Source organism: Fulmarus glacialis, unplaced genomic scaffold (genome assembly GCF_000690835.1).
Source record: "Fulmarus glacialis isolate BGI_N327 unplaced genomic scaffold, ASM69083v1 scaffold7540, whole genome shotgun sequence".
Classification (NCBI taxonomy): domain Eukaryota; kingdom Metazoa; phylum Chordata; class Aves; order Procellariiformes; family Procellariidae; genus Fulmarus; species Fulmarus glacialis.
Genome location: NW_009185757.1, coordinates 13166 through 22950, shown reverse-complemented (window position 1 = coordinate 22950; position 9785 = coordinate 13166). Strand labels below are relative to the sequence as shown.

Genomic DNA, 9785 nt, shown 5'->3' with positions numbered 1-9785 from the left:
AGCAGACACATGCCACAAACCTTGGAAGATGTGGCCAAGGACAAGTACATAGAGGCATCTGTTCAGTGATACCCTGGGACATCAGGGTCCACACAACATGGAACCAAAGACCAACCAAAATACGGGATGAAGAGAAAAAAAGAACGCCAAAGGACGAGAGGAAATGATTGCTTCATTATTAATGTTTCCTATAATCTCAGCCAGCTTCAGAATGTCTTCTGTGAATAATTTATACAAGGCTTCTCCAATAGACTGTGAATAATTGATGTTCGTTTTCTTCAGTCATTATATCCCAACGTGTTATCAGGAACCAGACTGAATCTTAATTTAAGAAAAAAGTCTGTCAAGGTTGTTTAGGCTTGACATGTGATCACACTGAAAGCTGATGTAACTTGGGAATTTTTTTTGAGTACCTTCTGTCGAGGAGACCATTCCTTCTCTTAAGAGTAAATAACTTTTCCTTTTATCCAAGAAATTACAAAATAAAGCAACGCTTTTTCCAGTTCACCTCTTTGATGGGAATAGTACCATTTTCCCAGCTGGCCTGGCACATAGGACAGTTTTATTATCACTTTTATTTCATCATTTGGACACTGAAAGGTGTGGGTTTGGAACGAGAATACTCAATAAATTCATGAAAGTGTGGCGTAGAGTGGAGGAAGGCAGTCATCACCAAGAGGTTAGCAAGCACATTTGCTACCAGGGTTACAACAACCATCCTGATGGCTCAGCACTGGAGATGGCAGGACACATACCTGGAGGTGAGTAGCTCTCCAGGCCCCACTGACTCCATCAGGCTTACTTTGATTGCTTACCAACCAAAGTGGTTGGTGCAAATGGCTTCTAGTGCCATCTGAGATGTCCTCTGTGCACACACACACACACACACACTGTGCTTGCCTCTCATCCCTCTACCAAGCCATAGCAAATCTCAAGGTCTTGCCAGCTGCTTTCCTGTTGAAAGAGAAATCGGTGAGTCAGATGAAGGTGTGTTTAACTGATTTAATTACATCATGTACACAAATGGGGTGAAGAAATCATCAAAAGACACTACGGCAAACCTTTCTCTTGGAAGTCTCATTACACACATCAACATGCAGTTCCCGGTAACTATCTCCAGGAATTAAACCTTGTGGGTTCAGTGCAAACTATTCTGCTTTTTTAACTATTTACCTAAAAGAATCTGTGCCTCAAAAAGCCAGTAATGGGACTTTTTTTGCAAAGACAGTGTATTGCTCATGCACAGAGGAAAAAATCTGGAAAAATTACTTGTAAAACTGGGGTATCTCTCAAGGTAACAATACGCATTAGGAAAACATCCAGATGGAAATACCATGGCAAAATGTAGCCTCGAGCCTCAGTCCAGGTGAGAAACCTAATGCCATCAATAGGACTCACCTACCTGACTTCAGTTAGGAACATGCATTAGCAGGGATGCTCTAGGAGGAATAGGAACAAACATCTGCTTGAGTGCTTTGCTAAATCACAGCCTTTTAGCAGTGACTCTCAAACTGTGCCATGCACACCACTGCTGGCTAAACACCTTTGCTACATGACAGACTTGCATTAATTCCTCAGCTTCACAATGTTCCTCAGTCCCCGCCGTGTGCTAGTCCCCTCCCCAGTGTGCTCTAGTGGGAAAGCCTTTCCTTTTCCTTTCAGAAAAGACATAAAAACTTTCCTAGAGATACAAAAGAGACTCAGGTAAAATTGAGTTGCCCAGTCTTGCAGGCCACACACACAAAAGTGCCCCTATAAAGACCATGACTTTGAAACCTACTTCTTGCACATCTTGCTGTTCATGTCAGAGATGGCTCCAGAGACAGAGTTATATTACGTTTTTCTCTGTCAGGTGTCCTTAATTGCTAGGTAATACATGACAGGCCAAGGACCAAATCTATAGCATATCAAGAAATTCTCAGATTCCCTGGATTTCATGCCCACTAAGAATCCACTTTTTTGGTACTTAGGTTTGAGAGAGCAACCTTCCATATGTGACTCTTCTACGTTGACAGGCAGCTTTATGGGAGCCATACGACTGTTCAAAAGAGAAGGGAGAAGGGAAGGTGTTAGTCAAAATGAGGGAGGAGATCAGCATATACCATTCGAGTGAGCAATCTCAAGGATGGAGGAATGAAAGGGGAGATCTTCTGAATACATTTTTTTGAACATTGTCTCAAAATAGTACTTTCCTACAGCTCAGGATACCCAACAGCATCTGTCACTATACTTACGTAAGTATATCTATGTGCATGTGTCACATCTAAATGACATGGTTAAACACCAACAGCCATTAATAGCTTGACCGCATTGTTTCTTCCAAGGTGAATACCCAAAGAAGCAACGTCTGAATGACATTGAAAATGAAAAAAATATTAGTACATCAAGGTTAATGAAGACAAGATCCAGTGCTTTCAAGCCATGAGAAAAAATGAGGATGGATACACGCCTAGTCCTCAGAGCTGTGCTGATGTCACCATATGTCTTCTCTTCAGTTGAAACAATGAAATCCCAATCATTTCAAAGCCCGTTAATAAGACCAGAAAATAATCCTCAGTGAATGTCAAATAACAAAAGAAAAAAACCTCTCAGATGATTTGTTAGGATTCACATGTTTGCTTCAAGAGGCCGTAACTCTGGAGTTATTTAAGCCCTATGAAAAGTAGTTCTTACATGCATTCATATATGAAGACAATGACATTGTGGTGGTGATAATTTTTTTGATTACATAACAAACTATTTTGAGATAACATAAATAAATGTGACTGTGTAATAAATAGCACAATTCTTATGGGAGTATTTGTACGTACATTCATATCCACATGTGCAATAACGTAAACATTAAAGAAACTACTAAAACTTATCATTGCAATTTGCAAATCTTCACCAGCCAAATTTCAAAATTCTAAGTAAAACTCCAGAAGAACCAATTCGTTAGCACAAAGACTACACAGAATGTGTCTGAATACAAATCTAGTTGACAATGAAGAGATGTAAACTTCATGTCAGAAAGCTGTAACACAAGCACACAGGTTTTGCCAGATGTATAACATTCATTTTATATTATCCATCTACACAGATATGTATGTGCATACACCGTATGTTATAAAATTTGCAGATGCCCACTGACTTCAAGGGAATTAGGAGCAGACCCACTTCTTACCAGCTTGGGATACCCAATCTTACCAGAGACTGAGAGAACATCAAAATCAAAACCTTCTATTTTTCTGTTACAAAAGCAGAATGTTAGAACTCCTGCAGATCACTTAAATTGCCTTAAACGGTTATAAAACATACAAGCCTTAAAAAGGTCATTTGCCCTAATTGTACCTAAAGTGCACTGCAATTAGCAGTCCATATCTCCTCCTGTGGTATCCTAGGAGCAGATTACACAAGTTAGAATAAGCTCAACAAACACAGATCAGTAGCAATCAAGCAGGACAAATTTTGGGTTCAGGTCCCAGAAAAGTCCATTGTAATTAAGGACAGTCTATTTTCTGAAGTCAGAGGAGCTTACCTCTTGGCACACGCTCACACGCTTCGCCTCAAAACTGAAGCACATTTCTGACTTCAAAGAAGTTGCTCCTGCCTTAGTGGCACCAGGTGAAGGTGGAGTTTGCTAAGCAGAGCCATCAATAATTCCACAGCACTTGCTTGATCCAGTTCTTCCATATTATCAGTATTTTTTGTGTCTCCTTTCTTAACAAATCTTGCTGATTATAACTGGCATTTGCATGCTGACTATAACAGTGACCCCACCAGCACTTTTTCCCCTTGAACATGGCAAATTCAACTCCTTTTGAAGTTGCTCTATTATTCTCACTGAAGTTTCTTTATTATGTACGTAGCACCACTAATATTAACAGATATTTATGAGATAAGGTGCAGCCTATTCTTGTTTAGGATGGCAAAAAATAAGTTATATTCTGTGGAATAAGAGAGTTAATATTAAAAAAGAATTTGAGGTCAAAATGTGAACGCTTGAAGCCCTTTTTGGTCACAAACTCTGCTCAGAGGAGCGTATGAGTGCACCTGGGCACAGTAAGGGCACACTGAACCAGATATTTGGGTTGCACTTAAGTGAAGGGCAACGAAGAAGAGAGGAAGGAAAGGAGACATGGAAGGAAGGCAGGCTCCAAATTCAGACTTTTAATTTGAGCATAAAACATGCAGCATATGGTCAGGCTGGCAGAAAAGCCTGACTGTGGCCACCGAAACAGACTGCAGCGTAGTGTCAGTGGGAGCGCGATGCCAAGTCCTGCTCCCACTGCGAGGCCCCGGCGAGGTCCCCGTTAGCCACTGCATACAGCCCCCACACCGGAGCAAAGGATTTTCAGAGATACCAGCCATACGGGGGTGCAGGCAAGAGCTTTGCCCCAAAAGCAAACTCCTCCCATTGACTGCCATAAATATTTTCCATTTAAAAAGCCAGGCATGCTGCGCTGATGGCAGTGATGCTTACCAGCTAAATTCCCTTCCTGCTATCAGACTCATGAGGAGATCAGAGGGAGATCCGTGGTAATTAAAAATGAACAAGACCAAATCAGTTAAGCACATTCCCGACCGTCAAGAAGTAATGGAGTGATTCAGAGAGTCTGGGTTTCGCTGAGGGAGGCTGTCTGCCCTCCGTGCCCCGCAGCGCAACCCTCCCTGCCTCCAGGTATGTACCTCACCTCCAAAATGGTACCGGGAAGATGCCTGGAGGGGACATCTTAAATGTGAAGCCACACAGAGTAGCTTTAGGTGTAATAAATATTGCCCTTTTCCTGGCTGAGATCCTTGCTGCACTTTTAACGCTTCTCTTTGCAGGATCCCTTGCGACCATGATGTGCCGGTGTCGAAAATATGTCTCATCTTTGACCAAATACAAGCATGAGAGAGGTGGCCGAGCTGTCTGGTGTGGCCGTGCCGCGGCCTGTCCGAAGGCAGCCCAAGCCCACGGGGTGAGCCTTGAGGTACCACACCACGCTGAACGGCAAAACACAGGCTGATGTGGGGTCTGAAAGTGGCGATGGCCGCAGCCCCTCGGAGCAAGGAGATCAGAAAAAAAGAGGGGAGTGAAATATAGAAAGGGGCACGTTGTCCCAGTGCGTTGCAAGCGAGCTACTGTGCTGCAGAGCTGCTCCTGCACCTTCCCTCCCACGTCTGGGGTCACTGCAGAGCAGGATCTCCTACAGCCTCACAAACATCTGCCATTGAAGTTTCTTCCTACCTCCCACCCGGATGGTAAAGATGTTGTGGGGAGGGTGGCAGGAGGGGAAGGTGATCTCATCACGTTGCTCTGTGCTCAGGGCAAGGTAAAGTAAAAAAAAAAAACCTTCGTCTAATACCCAGGTCATAGAGCAGTCAAAATATGATAGTCCTTTCTACGCTGAACCCCATGACTAATTCTCAGAGGACCCTGTCTTCTCTGGAGGTAAACTTTGCCAATTAAGTTTTTGAAGGCCCAAAAGGGATGAATCCTGACATGTTTCAGAGACTACAGCCATTTCAGGGAATGCTGGCAGTTACTCTCAGCGGGTCACAGGCAGCTTTGCAGGTTCGTGCACTTCAAAATGCAGCAGAGCACAGAGATACCCAGCTTAATTTTAAATGGGTTCATCCAAATGAAAAGCAGTAAAACACAACATCCTGAAAATGAGCACATCTCGAGACACCGACTGAGCTCCAGTGCCACAGTTAGATTGCTCCAGATATGGGAAGCACTTGAGCTAATACATTTTTAGCAGTCTCAAGTGTCTTTCCACTCCACTGGAGACCAGTCTAGATGTATTTACAGAGATGACTGGAGACATTTAACATATTGTTATACCATCTTTAGAATTCCTAGTTCAGGGACAATTTAAAGAGAATAACTGCTGAGAATTTGGAAGTGGGAGAGGTTAGTACAGTATTCTCAGGATCCAAAATTAATGACAGCCTGCAAGTCACTTCTGTTTTCAGGGAGCACTAGAGATCAATAGCAGATATTCTCAAGTGGCAGGCATTTCTGAATAGATGAGAACTGCAAACAGTACATCACAAAGTCAGCAGCGGTGGCCGATATGTTCCAAAAAAACCCATGTTCTCACCCAGATTCCTCCATATCCAGTGTCCTAACTGCCACCAAGGACCACTGAGGGCTCTGCCAACCTCAAGGAGACAAAAAAAGCCCTAAGAGCTCATGCTGCTATACAGCTAAAACCCTTTTTTAAGAGCAGAGACATAGTTGGCTCAGTATATCTCAGGACTAGTAGATACCAACAAAAACTTCTGAAGATAACAGATCTCCAAAGCTGGAAATTGTCCTGCCTATGGTAATTGTACTGTGGTCCACAGCTCTGCAGCTTGAAGGACTGAAAGAGATACCTAAGGGAGTCCAGGACTCTACCAAATGTCAGGATGAGCATCAGTGTCTGGATGCTCTGGCATAGGGTGGGATCTACAAGATGTAGCAGAATCTGAGTAAGTTTGTAGAATGTCCAGAAAGACTCATCTCAAAGGATATGCCATACGTATATTATTTCTTGACAGGCTTCAGGATAAAATAACTCTAGACCTATGAGAAAAGGAAAGCAACCCATGGGGTCCTTAATTACTTGGTGAGATGTGTATGCCACCCCTGACCAAGTCTGTGGCACAAATCTCACTCTGTACATGATCCACTGAGAACGTGGGTTGTAGCAGCCCCAAATACAGAACCTTTCATTTTCCTGAGGCTATAACAATTTGTGCTTTTAGTGTAAGACATCCTTGGTCCAGCTCCTGTGTTGTCAGATGAGACAGAAGCCACCAGCTCAGAGAATACGACACGTCAGTGAGGAGGTATCTATCTGTCAGCATTTTCAGTACAACTCATCACCAACAATAGACCCCCACGTGCAAACTCTGAAGAGCTGGAGGGCACATAATTTTTGAAGGCTGCCTCTCCCAGTATATCCCACCCATTAAAGAACGGACTGTCAGCTAAACTCTACACTGGTTCAAATATTTTGCAGTAAAAACCACCACGTTAGCCAAGCCTAACTACACATTCCTACAGTGATTGACTGCTGTTGACAGACTCATGTTTTCAGCCTGAAAGACTGGTTGTTCTTAAAGCAAAAGGTGAAAGACTACGAGATGAGAAACCTAAAATAACTTTTGCCATCAGAATATAGCCAGACATCTCCTGAAGCCAGATAATCTACCATAGACACACAAAAAAAGACAGAACTACATTAACACCGCTGCACTCCCAAGAGCCCAGAGAGATCAGATCTGAAGGGCTCAGTAAAAAAAGTCAAATATCCAATTGCTTCTCAAACCAGCTGAATTGCCATGGGACTTAACAGCAACACAACAAGGAGGAGAGGCATCAACTGAGATGAGTTTTCCAGTGTATTTAACAGAATCCTGTAGTTTGGCATATAATATCACAGCCAATCTACTGGGCAAAGTTTTCCCCTTGTCTAGTAGGAGGGCAGATACGGAGAAGCCAGAGATTCATCTATTGTTATAAAACGGTTGAATTTTCATTGGAACTGATTTAAGACCAGAACGACACAGAAATAGGAGGAGATGAAGAGGGAAGTGCACCATTTGTCGAAATCTGTAGCAGAAAGTCGAGGACAGTGTAATGTTGCTCGACCTTAAACCATTTATCACAAGGTTTAAGAAGAAATAGTGCGTATCAGAAAAAACGAGTTATACCTATGTACTCCAGAGTACACCAAAAGTGGTTGTGCAGCAGAAAGGATAATGCTATCTGCTCCTTTATAGTGCAGACAGCAAAAAGTAACAGGCTTGAAGTACAACAAGGGAAATTCAACAGCAGAAAAAGCTGTAACAGGAGGGAAAATGAATAGAACAAAATAGATGAGCAAATATCTGGGGAGCTTGTGGGCTCTTCATCACCGGAGTTCCTGAAAACAGTCCAGCCAAACATCAGCCATGAGTGACAAAGTCATTGCTACTATGGCTATTTGGGCTGGGGTATGAATTATGGGATCACCTGAGGTGCTTCCCAGCTCTATATTTCTGTAATTGAAAAACACATCCTGAGGATATACAGAGATTCCACATTTAAAACCTCGAAAACTAAACCCAAATACCAGGAATGACACAGGCAGCTTCTCAAATGATGTTTGCAAGCAGTCAGAAATCTTCCAGTGGTCAACAGTGCTAGAGAAAAAATTTATGTGCTTTACGCTGGACCATATGCCGTAAAGAAATGAACAATAAACCTTTACAGGAGAAGAAGCAGAAGTGAATAAAATTTCACCTCTCCTACACTAGAACTGAAAGGACATTGCCATTGTTCATCCCGCTTGTCAGATACAATAATTTATACCCCCTGGTACAAATTACTGAGAAACTAAAGCACTGCTAGGATCTTTTGTGAAGAGAATTGCTAGAGCAAGGAAGTCTGATGGGGAAGAGCATTCAGCTTGGTAAGCTACAGAACAGTGAGGGAATAGTTCAAATGTATTTGCGGAGCAGCAATTCGCTTATGTCCTCAAATGCAAAGAAGTGTTTTAACATTAAAAAAAATGCAGGACCAAGTGATATGAGAACACTACAAGCGGTTAAAAATAAATACATATATAAATAAAACGCAAAAGCTTCATCATGAAAATAACTCAGGCAAATAAGACATTTACCATTACTTATGCATTCAGCTTATTAATTAGGTAAATAATGCAGGTAACAAGAATGTGGACACTATGCAAATATAATTTGGCCACTCCTGGTCACCATTTTGGCCAATACAGCTACAAATGAACTGGAGAGCTGCAGAACTTAAGAGTATGGCAGTCAAGACAAGCAACCACATCTCTTGGTGGGTATTGTAATAGACGTGGCTTGTCTGTGAATTAGCATACAAGGGTACCCGTAGCAGACATTGAGTTATACAACTACACTGCAAAGACAATCCCTGCTCCACAGCTCCAAGAGACAAGAAGAAGGATTGGAGGGGAAGGACTAACTCAGAGACACTCGGGACATCAGTGACAGAGCTAAGAAGCCACACAAGGGTAAATAGCACAAACAGCTAGCAACGGTCTGTAAAATGAAAAGTGCCGACATACTGCATTCCTTCCCTTTCACCGGGTCGGGTAGTCCAGAGCACTCCACCGACGGATTCGGGACAGCCACCCTCCATCTGGAGCCACTGCTGTCGCATTCTGTGTACTCGAAGTGGTAATCTGTCTGCAAGCAATTACAAAGAGTTTCAGGGTCATCACAACATTTGCATATTAAGCTCATTAATCAAGACTGGGATTAGGAAACCCAGTTATAATTAAATCAGAAAGGAAGTAGCTGGTGTGGAACATACTGTGCAGCACTCTCACTGCTTTGATGATCACCGTGTATCACCACAGAGCAAGCACAAAGCACGTCGGATGCTGTGCAGCACAAATGTTAAGGCAGAGGGTGGGATTTGCAAAAGCACTTGAGAGACAGGACACAGGACGGGATGAATCACCTTCTGCGAGTGCCTTTCCCTCTTCTTCAGTTTCAGAGGAAGCCCAGGTAAATTAGGGGAAATAAACCCAGTATTGGATACCTCTGAAAATGTCATCCAGGATCAGCTCTGAGGAGTACCTCAAGGCAGAATGATGATGTGAGGGAAGATCATCTCCATGGTCTCCGTGACTGAGATAAGCCCTGAGTAGTCTAAATGAAAAGCGGTAAGAAACTTCCTAGCGTTAGCTAGGAAAGAATATTAGCTATTTATCTTATTAATAATATTGATTCAGATCCTAGATACAATCTAGACTCACATCTAGTTACACTTTTAGTTTTGTCTTTGTAGCTTTGTT

General features: G+C 42.6%; 1 protein-coding gene across 1 annotated transcript in view; it reads right to left on the bottom strand.

The window, feature by feature from the left end:
* Positions 1 to 9168, bottom strand: part of KIAA1324L (KIAA1324-like ortholog) — a 49009-nt gene extending 39841 nt beyond the window's left edge. Inside the window, exon 1 of the mRNA XM_009577162.1 lies at positions 9051 to 9168. The gene's annotated coding sequence lies outside the window, so the exon portion shown is untranslated. The remainder of the gene's footprint in view (positions 1 to 9050) is intronic.
* Between the last annotated feature and the right edge of the window lie 617 nt (positions 9169 to 9785).